The sequence below is a fragment of the Thalassophryne amazonica genome, chromosome 10 (genome assembly GCF_902500255.1).
Source record: "Thalassophryne amazonica chromosome 10, fThaAma1.1, whole genome shotgun sequence".
NCBI classification, from domain to species: Eukaryota; Metazoa; Chordata; class Actinopteri; order Batrachoidiformes; family Batrachoididae; genus Thalassophryne; species Thalassophryne amazonica.
In genome coordinates, this window is record NC_047112.1 from 29,541,819 (window position 1) to 29,551,821 (window position 10,003).

Here is a 10,003-nt window from a genome sequence, read left to right on the forward strand (position 1 = left end):
TTTTATTGTATTCAATTTTAAAAAATCTTCTCTTGCTGATGGCCATAAGCTTCAGGAGAGAAGAAACAAACCAGGCTATGAATCATCAAGAATGACATGAACTGTGTGCCATAAACTTATGTTAATTCATATTACAAGGGGAATTTCACAAGGAAAATTTTGCTGTATTGTTTGTTCTAAGAGAAAAAAAAAATCCCTCATCACTTTTTTCTTTTTTTCCTTTTGTTTTTATGGAGCCTAAAATGTGCATTGTGTGTACACACACACACACACACACACACACACACACACACACACACACACACACACACACACACACACACACACACACACACACACACACACACACACACACACAATTCACAGAAAAAAGTGATGAGGGAGGCATTTTATTACTATTTTGATACAAACACCTTACACACATAAGTGACAGTAGCCAGTTTCACTGCAAAGCAGCCTTAGGAACAATTAGCCCCACCCACAAACAAACAATCATTACCATCATTGACACTGAGGAGGTATTTTACTGCCATAATTTTGGTTTATGCATTTTATTTTGCATTATGTATATTTTACATGGTATTTGTGTAACGGAGGCCAGCAGGTGTCGCTGTGCAGATGTAGTTAGTAAACCTCACTCCCATCAAACAGCTCAAAAGGATTCTCTGGTCACAAGGCCAGAGTCCTGGATTTTAGGCTTCTGGTTAGAGAGTCCGTCTTCCATGCCGAGGATTGTACGTTCGCGTCCCGAGGGGAGCGAATGGGTGGAGTCATAACAACACAATGCAGAGTGCAGCCGCTACACTTGGGAGGTATTTTTTTCGCCACCTAGCGCTCGGTAAACTTCAGCCGTCTTCGGCGACAGCATACTCGCCACTGAGTGCCAACCTCCCCTTCCTCTGAATGCTTTGTGCCGACACTGCACACTCAACCCGTGTGTTAGTCTCACCCTAGTTGCATTGAACATCTACCTTACATATTCTTTCCACACATGAAGAAGTGGTTAAAGTGATTAAGTAGAGATTTGTAGTTTTAATTTGAGGGTATTTAGATCCAAATAAAGTGTCAGGTGTAGCTATAATAGCCAAAATACATAGACCCTTAAATTTAGGGGCTCATAAATAACTGGACAATTGGCTGGACAGGTGGTTCACGTCAAGGTCTCTGATTGTTTCAGTACCTAATTTGTAAGAGAGCAGAAATAAAGTACGGAGTTCAAGTTCAAGCACAACAGTTGCATTACAAAAATATTAAGGGCCTTATCTTGAGGTTCTGTGGTGCACAGTCGAATGCAAAATGCAAATTTAATTGGGGCAAGTCCAAGTTCTTGCCATTACCTTTTGGGGTGCATAAACTGAGTGCATTATTCTTGAATGTTGGAACAGACACAAGTAAAATGCATGGAACGATTTCTGGGAAGGAAATGGATCTACACAGTGAGCCACCAGAAAAGACATATTGCTGGAAGTTGCGATGACAGCTGGATTAACACCTACGTGAATATTGCATGCTTTAACGTCTGTTAAAGCTGGTCAGTGAGATAGACCTAATGCATTCAGTACTCAGAGGGAGGTTTTGTTTTCTGTTATAAGGTTGGAGTGTGTGATTAAAGCAGAGGTTGGTACACATCTCAGGGCCCCTTCACACATAGTGCGAAGTTTGGATGTGCACACTTAGTGCGCATTATGCAGGAATCATGTGCAAACCGTGTAATGTCGTCCCTGCCTGCAATGCTTCGTACACCTGTTGCTACAACTATTTGCGCAAATAAGCGCCTGAAAGACAAAGTGTGTGCTGTGCAAACCCATCAAACTCTCTCACGGCAGGTGGTGGCCAAATTCCAGGTGACACACACGAACATCTCACACCGCTCGCATGGCACTTAGAAAATGTGTGGCCAGTTGCACTCTTGGCATGACAACAGACTGCAGACAATCACCTTTGTACTCGCACAGAAATTTGTCTAAGTCCCACACGAGTGTGGCTTTGTTCTGTGCGCTGAGACGGCAGGAGGTGTGTCCTCCCACCGAAGCAGCTGTGGATCTGGACAGTCCAGCTGTACCAGATCCACAGTACCTGCACATCAAATTACAAATTGGATCTGTGAGTCAGTTTGTCAGAACACAGCTCTGAAACACAGTTCTGCATGAGAGTCCTGATGGCAATACCGCCTCATAAACACCAGCTATTTAATGACGCGCGCCCTGGCTGACAGTATTAGATGGAGAGGAATTTTATTTAACACAGTAATAAGCCCTGGGCAGCAGCTTGTCAATACTCACAAGTGCAAACACCTCATTCTCCACTGAGCACATAAACATGATGAAAATGTTATGTGGGCTGCTGAAGAGGAGGTACTGCTGGCCCACCACCAGATGGCGCCCTGGCACACTGGCATTTTTTGGCCCTTGGAGGGCCCATTGGCCTCTCTGATGTCACCAGGTGCGCTCGTTGGCTGTCAGCTGATTGTCATCATTCATCACCACCATCCATAAAAGCCTGGGAAGGACACCATAACTCTGCCGAGTTATCAGCTTACCACACAGGTAAACCTACTCAGCCGTTCTGTGCCGTACGCACATTCATTGTTACTGAAGTCTTTGCAGTTGTGACTTATACTTGCAGCTTGTAGCCGAGTTTGTGGGAAGTTTGGAGGAGTTGGCATCTCCACTCCTCACTTCTGACTTGCTGAGTATAACCATTGACACTGCACGTTCTCCAGTTTTCCTCTGCACTCTGGGAGTATCTAGATTTATTCCTTCAGGAGGATTTCTGTGATTTGCTGACTGTTTGCTGGGTGTACACACACCCACCTAATCTGTTTATGCTCCTGCCAGCAGTAACGGTCCGACAGCCTCGAGCGGTGGCCACCTGGGGGACCAGGACTTGGCGGCTCTGGTGTATTGCAGGCCTCCGGCTGGCGGTGGGACTTCGTGGGTTCCGGCTCTTCTCTGGCTAGGCGTCTCCTACCCTCAGTCCTGCCCACGTATCACCATTTTGTTATTAATTGGACTCAGCATATTCATAATCTGTTTGCACTTTTGCATAATAAATTGTTATTTATTGGAATTCCTATTGGCCGCTCATTTACGCCCCCTAACGTGGGTCTGTGCATTCACTTTCCCAACAGAAAAGGTTAAAAAAAAGTTTAACAGCAGCTTTAAATTACAGCAACTTTACAATTAAAATGAATGAGAAACTGCCTCCACAGCTGGATGTTAATTCCAACAAGTCATTCAGTGGGTGAAAAGACAATATAACTTACAACAGAAAATACACATTTTGAGTACAGGAAAGAAAAATTCTGACAGTAACTAAAAGCTGAGAGCTCCCTCAACATATAATTTGCTTCATGGACAAATCCCATCAGAAACGCTGTATTACACTTCCAACATCTATATCGAGAACCACCAGGATTCAAGGGTTAAAACATACAGGCACCGCTATGCTGCTCTTTTTACTACTCTTTCAAAAAGTGCCACCTAAAGCTGGCTGTCCACTGAGAAATGTATCTCAGTCAGCAGAGTTTTGTCATTCAAGCAATTTTAGAACTTTTGCCTGTCTCTTCCCAGATAGATCTCTTTCAGTGTAGCTTCTTGTTCATACTTTAACACGAAGTTAACACCCAAGTCTTTCATTGCCAACTGTAAATGGTAATCAAAACATTCCAATCGTATATTTCTGAACCCTTCTGCATCAAGCTCCATTGTGTCAATGTTTACAATGTGCTTGAACAATAATAGGTGAAGTTGCTCCAAAACTTTAACTTTCCTACATATTTATTACAACCAATCTTAAAACTTCAGTTATATTTATAATTTTATTACTGGTACATTTTAGAATTGATTTAGACGAGATATACTCATTATCTCACAGGAATAGAGGGTTTTCAATCACGTGGCCAATTTGCTGCAGGACAGGTGCCGTCTCCATTCTGGATTACAAGGAGGCTGACGTGTGATAGAAAAATGGAGAGAATGTACGGTTATTACGATGCTTTAAACCCTTGAGATAAAGCTAATTATTGTGATAGATATGTAGCAGTTGGTTCAGTGGATCCGTATCTTATACCAGATAGTGAATTTAGTGGTGATGTAACAAACTGGCCGACAGTGTCACACTGCGATATTGTGAACTAGGAAGCTGCTGACCAGGTCAGCCTCGCCGGCCTCCTGCAGAGCATCACAGCGGAGCTCTGAAAGCGGAGGTCGGTCTTGAAGTCCTAAGCGATTTCTCTCACCAGGCGCTAGAAGGGCAGCTTGCAGATCAGCAGCTCGGTGCTCGAGGACCACAATGTAAATAAGCGTCCGTATTGGAAGTGTTCTTGTGTTATGCTCGGCAGTATTTTTATGTATTCTTATATAATTTTATTGCAGAATAAAATAAGATAAAATTCTGGGAGCAGTGGATTTCTAGTAGCGGCGGATCTCTCTCAGTGCCACGGTGCCGTGAGGCTTCTTCACACCGAAGTTGAAGCTTCTGCAATTGTTTGCCAAATGCACGTAGCGTAACACAGCGGCCACCGCGTCGTAATCCAGAATGGCCGCAGGACACAAAATGACGTGACCGATACGTCACATGAAAACCCTCTATCTATCACAGTTATCTGGGAACTACTTTATGCGCAGGAATTCATCAAGCACGTTGGCCGTGGGCACGTACTAACACAGAATATACAGAAACTGCATATCGTTGTTCGGACAAAATGAAAGCATTCACTGCCTGAGCTTGTGGCGCATGTGACAGTATAATCTTCAAGCTCTCATAAAAGTTCAAAGGTCAACCTGAACTACGCTCTAGCGAGAGTAGTCACAGGAATGATAACTATGTTGTAAAAAAGATCCTGACTGATAGTAGTGGATAAATGTACCCATTGAACTCTACACTTGATTCACAATTTGTTAATACAGTCATTCTGGAACAGAACAGGAATGTTTGCTATTATATTTCAGCTTTGCTAACAGCTAACGTCTTCTTCTGGGCTTCTTCTGCTACTATATGTGGTGCTGCCCCCAGTGGTGAACAAAAAGGTGAGCAGAGGCAATGGCAAGTTGCTGCAGCACAGCAGAAAAACTTCAAGGTTTTTCATGAAATAAGCATTTGAATGTAACCGATGCCCCTTTTGGCACATTCTGTTTTTTATCATGGAACAGAAATATAAATATCTGGATTAAATGGACTGCATTTATATAGCGCTTTTCCATCTGCATCAGATGCTCAAAGCATCTGATGCCGGGGACAGCCGGCACAAACAAGGCAGCCCGGCTATTAGTCTCTGCCCACAAACAGCGATACTTCTAATGGAAAAGTGGTGTACTGTTTTGTTTTTGGCTGTAATCACAGAAGCAATTGCAAGAAGTCTAGATTTTTTTCGGTTCCCAGTGGAGAAGTCGAGGCAAATGGGAGAGGTCGTGTCCGTAAGTGTTTGCGAAAACAAATAACCAGAGTAGCTGCGTTCTCTCACCTGCACAACCGGCTCGACACGTTTGAGCTCCGGGTCATAAATAAACCACAACACATTCACCCCTGACATCGGGGTGAATGTGAGGCATAATTGTAAAGCGCTTTGAGCGTCTGATTCAGATGGAAAAGCGCTATATAAATGCAGTCCATTACCATTTACATGTTCATTTTCCACTGAATCATCACTTTTTCTTTTTTTTTTTTGCATTTTCACTTTGTTTGCATTTTCACTTAAAGAATTATACTGGATTGCATTGTATCGCACCATATCAAACAGCATCAAAGTGAATCATTCCATAATAAAAAGTACTGTTCCTGAATCGTATTACAGCCAGTGCATCGAGATACATATTGTATCATTTTAGATGGAAGAGGTTTACACCTCTATAGCAAAGGTATGTGAAATGGAGAAGAGAGTGAAGAGCAATCAAGGAATTAAACCATACAGTGATAAAGAGAAGATGCTGGTGATATTGCATGGCAGAAGAAAAAGACACAATGACACAGAAAACGCAGATGTTCTCCAATCTGCCTTAAAATTCAGTCCAACTGCCCATTCTAGGTGTAGTTACCAACACTTTCAGCTCAGTGAATACAACCCAGACACTTCAGTATCTGCCAGCTGACAGAACGCTGCAGTCGGCTGGAAGCCTGCCGGAATGCCTGGAAAGATGCACGCTTGAACTGCTGACTGGATGGCTGGCGAATACGTCAGCTGAATGAACGAGCAGCGGAATGAGTCCATGTGCAGGAACAGAATCAATAATGATCCAACACGCTCCTTCAGTCGGGTTTATCAGAGTGAGACGCGGTGTGATTCAAAGAAATATTACACCACCAATCAGCACCGTGCAAACAAAGTGGCAAAAATGAATAAAAGACATGAATACAGAATAACAATGTGGGAAAAAGCTGGCAATCACACATAAACCTACTGAATTGTACAATATTTTTTTTAACAATGGAATCACACCTAATTCAAAAAATTTAAATGTCTAACAAAGCATTTTGGAAACAGTTTCCATCATTATGGAGACAAAATGTGACCAAATATTTATTATTTTACAAAACACCATATGCACTAGCAGGTGATTTCTAAATCTTTTTTTTTTTGGGGGGGGGGGGGGGGGGGGGGAAATAAAGTTGTGTCAGATAAAAACATCTTATTGAAGCGATGCAAAAAATTTCATTATCCAAAATCAAACAAATCAGGTGACACAGTAATAAGTCACACCCAGATTACATATGGAGGCTCTAAAAGCTGAACGCCCACTCTTTTCCCTGAGGAGGGCTATAAATCACTCTCTCCCTTTCACTTGTGGGGCTGCATTCATTTGTAGTTAACAACAGATTAATAACTGCAACCCAGTAACCACAATGCATGTGGTCACCGAATAGAGCTGCAAACAGGGATGATCCATAAAACTAATACTGGATAATAAATCCAACTCCACCAGAGGACATCACTGCTACAGTGCAGCATTGCACTATAATAAAAAAAAAAACACACTTTAAATGTAAAAACATTTAGTTTTAAACACTTACGCAATTGATGAACTTTTCTTACATAATATACAGTAAATAATGAGAATGATGCCCACATGTTGATTTCTTTCCCATTTAAAGTAAAAAAAAAACCCTTACAGCATCCAGCCCTAAATATGATATAATTGATGCTTTTGTTGTTGCTGCACAATCTCAGTGCCTTCTTTTCCTTTTAATGAATTTACAATTCACTCACTCACTCACTCATCTTCAACCGCTTACTCCAATTAAGGGGGGCTGGAGCCTATCCCAGCAGTCACAGGGTGTGAGGCGGGGTACACCCTGGACAGGATGCCAGTCTGTCGCAGGGCCACATATAGACAAAAACACACATTCACGCCTACGCACATGTACGGACAATTTAAAGTTTCCAATCCACCTACCGTGCATGTCTTTGGATGTGGGAGGAAGCTGGAACCCACACAAACATGGGGAGAACACGCAAACACCATACAGCAAGGCCACAGGTGGGAATTGATCCCATGACCTTCTTGCTGTGAGGCAACAGTGCTAACCACGAAGCCACCATGCTGCTTAAATGTACAGTTCAGTAATGTATAAAATGTTAGAAATAAAGCAAAATTTAATGCTTGCTATTTTTAGATTGCTACATTACATACAATCCTCTATAAAATCATCCAGGGCTTCATGCTCTTGTTTTTTAAAGGATGGGTCAACACAGAATAAATTCTAAAAGGCCCAAACATTCCAATTTGCCCCGAAAAAAAAAGAGATTCAGGTTTATATTTCATTGTTAATGCTAATTAACAAATCCCATACTCAAACAAACAAACAAACAAAAATCACTTTTGAGGTGTGCAGCTTGGTAGGTGACAACACAAAAGCAGATGCAATGATCACTCTATGATAAAATAATTATAAAAACCTGATAAAAAAAAATAAAACATATTTTTTATAACTTGCAGGACACCACTGAAAACAAATCACCTATTTTTAAAGGGGAAAAGTTGTTGCACAATTTACTTGACTGAGCAGCTTTTCCATTCTGAAATGCACCCGTCTTACTTTCACTCACACACTGATGTCAGCGTGCTGCCATGCAAAACGCTCCACTGCACACAGGGAGTAGCCTGGGGGATTAAAGACCTTACCCAAGGGACTTGAGTGATTTTTTGGTCTGACTGTGGATTTGAATCACAAATCCTCTGCTCACAAGTCGACCTCTCTATCCTCAACACCATCACCTTCCTGTTACACTGCGTACAGCTGGAACACGTGTTCGTGTTCATGCATCCTGTATCCTGTGAGCTGAGAACAAAGGCGCCAGTCAGAGTCACTTCATCTTTGAGTTGATTCTCACAGCTGTGGTTGATGATGACTCCAGCAGCAATCTTTCTGCCAGCATCTCTGCAGCTGCTAAAACCCTTCTTTCATTTATCTCCCATTATGCTGCTGCAAAAACGCAACTTAAATCAGCATTAGTAGAAACAGGCCTTATGAGCATCATATACTTACGTATCTCTGCTAATCAACAGATAAAAGTGGAGGTTATGTCATCATCTTTCTGTCTGTTTCTGTTCAAGATATGTCAAAACACGATTGGCAGATTCCTGTTGTGTGGGCCGCCAGAAGAGGAGGTACTGCTGGCCCACCACCAGAGGGCGCCCTGCCTGAAGTGCGGGCTTCAGGTACGAGAGGGCGCTGCCACCACGGACACAACCGGGAGTGACGGCTGTCATCCATCTTCATTTCATCCCTCCATAAAAGCCGGATGTCATCTCCACCTCGCTGCCGAGATATCATCTACCTGTGAAGGTACTTTTCTCTGCTGACCTAAATCATTGAATAATAACCTGAACTTCTTTGCAGCCGTATTCCTGTGGCGTTTCATTATCTGTGGATTGGCGTTTGGTGTGAACAGCAACGGCTTCGCTTCACACCCAAACCAGATAAGTGGTTAGACAGGAGCTGCACGAGTGTGTGATTAGAGGTGGAGGTGACTTTCCACCTTCTGACTGTTTTTGTTACTGGGTGTGCACACACCCACATCTCACTGTTTGTGCTCCTCGCCAGCAGTACCAGATCCGACAGTCAGGGACGGTGATCACCTGGAAATTTGGGACTTGGCGGCTCCAGTATTCTCCGGGTTCTGTGGCAGTGGAGATCATGGGGTTCCGGCTCTTCTTGGGACAGACGTCTTCTATCCTCGAGCCTGCCCACACGTCACCTTGGTGTACTGACTGCTATCCGATTCTGTGATTGTCTGTATAATCGTTGTGCACATTCACAACATTAAAATTGTTACCTTTTGGCTCATCTATTGACCGTTCATTTGCGCCCCCTGTAGTGGATCTGTGTCACTACACTTTCCCCAACAATTCCAACAGAATTGAGTTTTAGGTGTTCTTTCACTAACACCACATTGGAGTGTCGATCCTGATCCACTTCAAGATTTTCTATTTATCTCTTCATTTTATATAGTGCAGCGGATAAGAGAATATTTAGAGGGGAATCCTGCAAATGGTGATAAAAGCATCAAATTTGGCAGAAATACTACTCAGACAATCCTCTTTTGAAAAAAACTGATTGGCCACTTGAATTTTCAATCGGTGGTCAGGTAGGGGTCAATTGAAGAATTACACAGGAGTCAAAATTAAAAGATGCTCCAATCATATTGAAAAATATTCTACATTATTTGCCTGATCATAAAGATTCCAAAAAGGTATACTTTGGACTATCTGTCACTGAATTCTATGGGGGTACGGGATTAAAAACAGCAAAAATGGTGACAAAGGTCAGTTTCATTTTGTACAAGGGCTCAAAAGTTAAAGTCGTTCCAATTTTGGTAAAAAGTGATGCAAATTAATAGTTGAGTTAACACGGTTTTAAAAAGGAATAGTTTGGACCATGTATCATCCTTATGACGTTACGGGGTAACATATGTCATATGTCATAGAATCCAATAGACGTAGACCTTGTTTGACCTTTACTTTGGAGACCAAGCATTCAACACTGTCAACACTATTCCATTTAT

The 10,003-nt window shown here is 42.4% G+C and overlaps 1 protein-coding gene across 1 annotated transcript in view; it reads right to left on the reverse strand.

Moving 5' to 3' along the window:
• xpr1a (xenotropic and polytropic retrovirus receptor 1a) overlaps positions 1 to 10,003 on the reverse strand; it is a 229,231-nt gene that overhangs the window by 68,076 nt on the left and 151,152 nt on the right. The window lies entirely within an intron of this gene.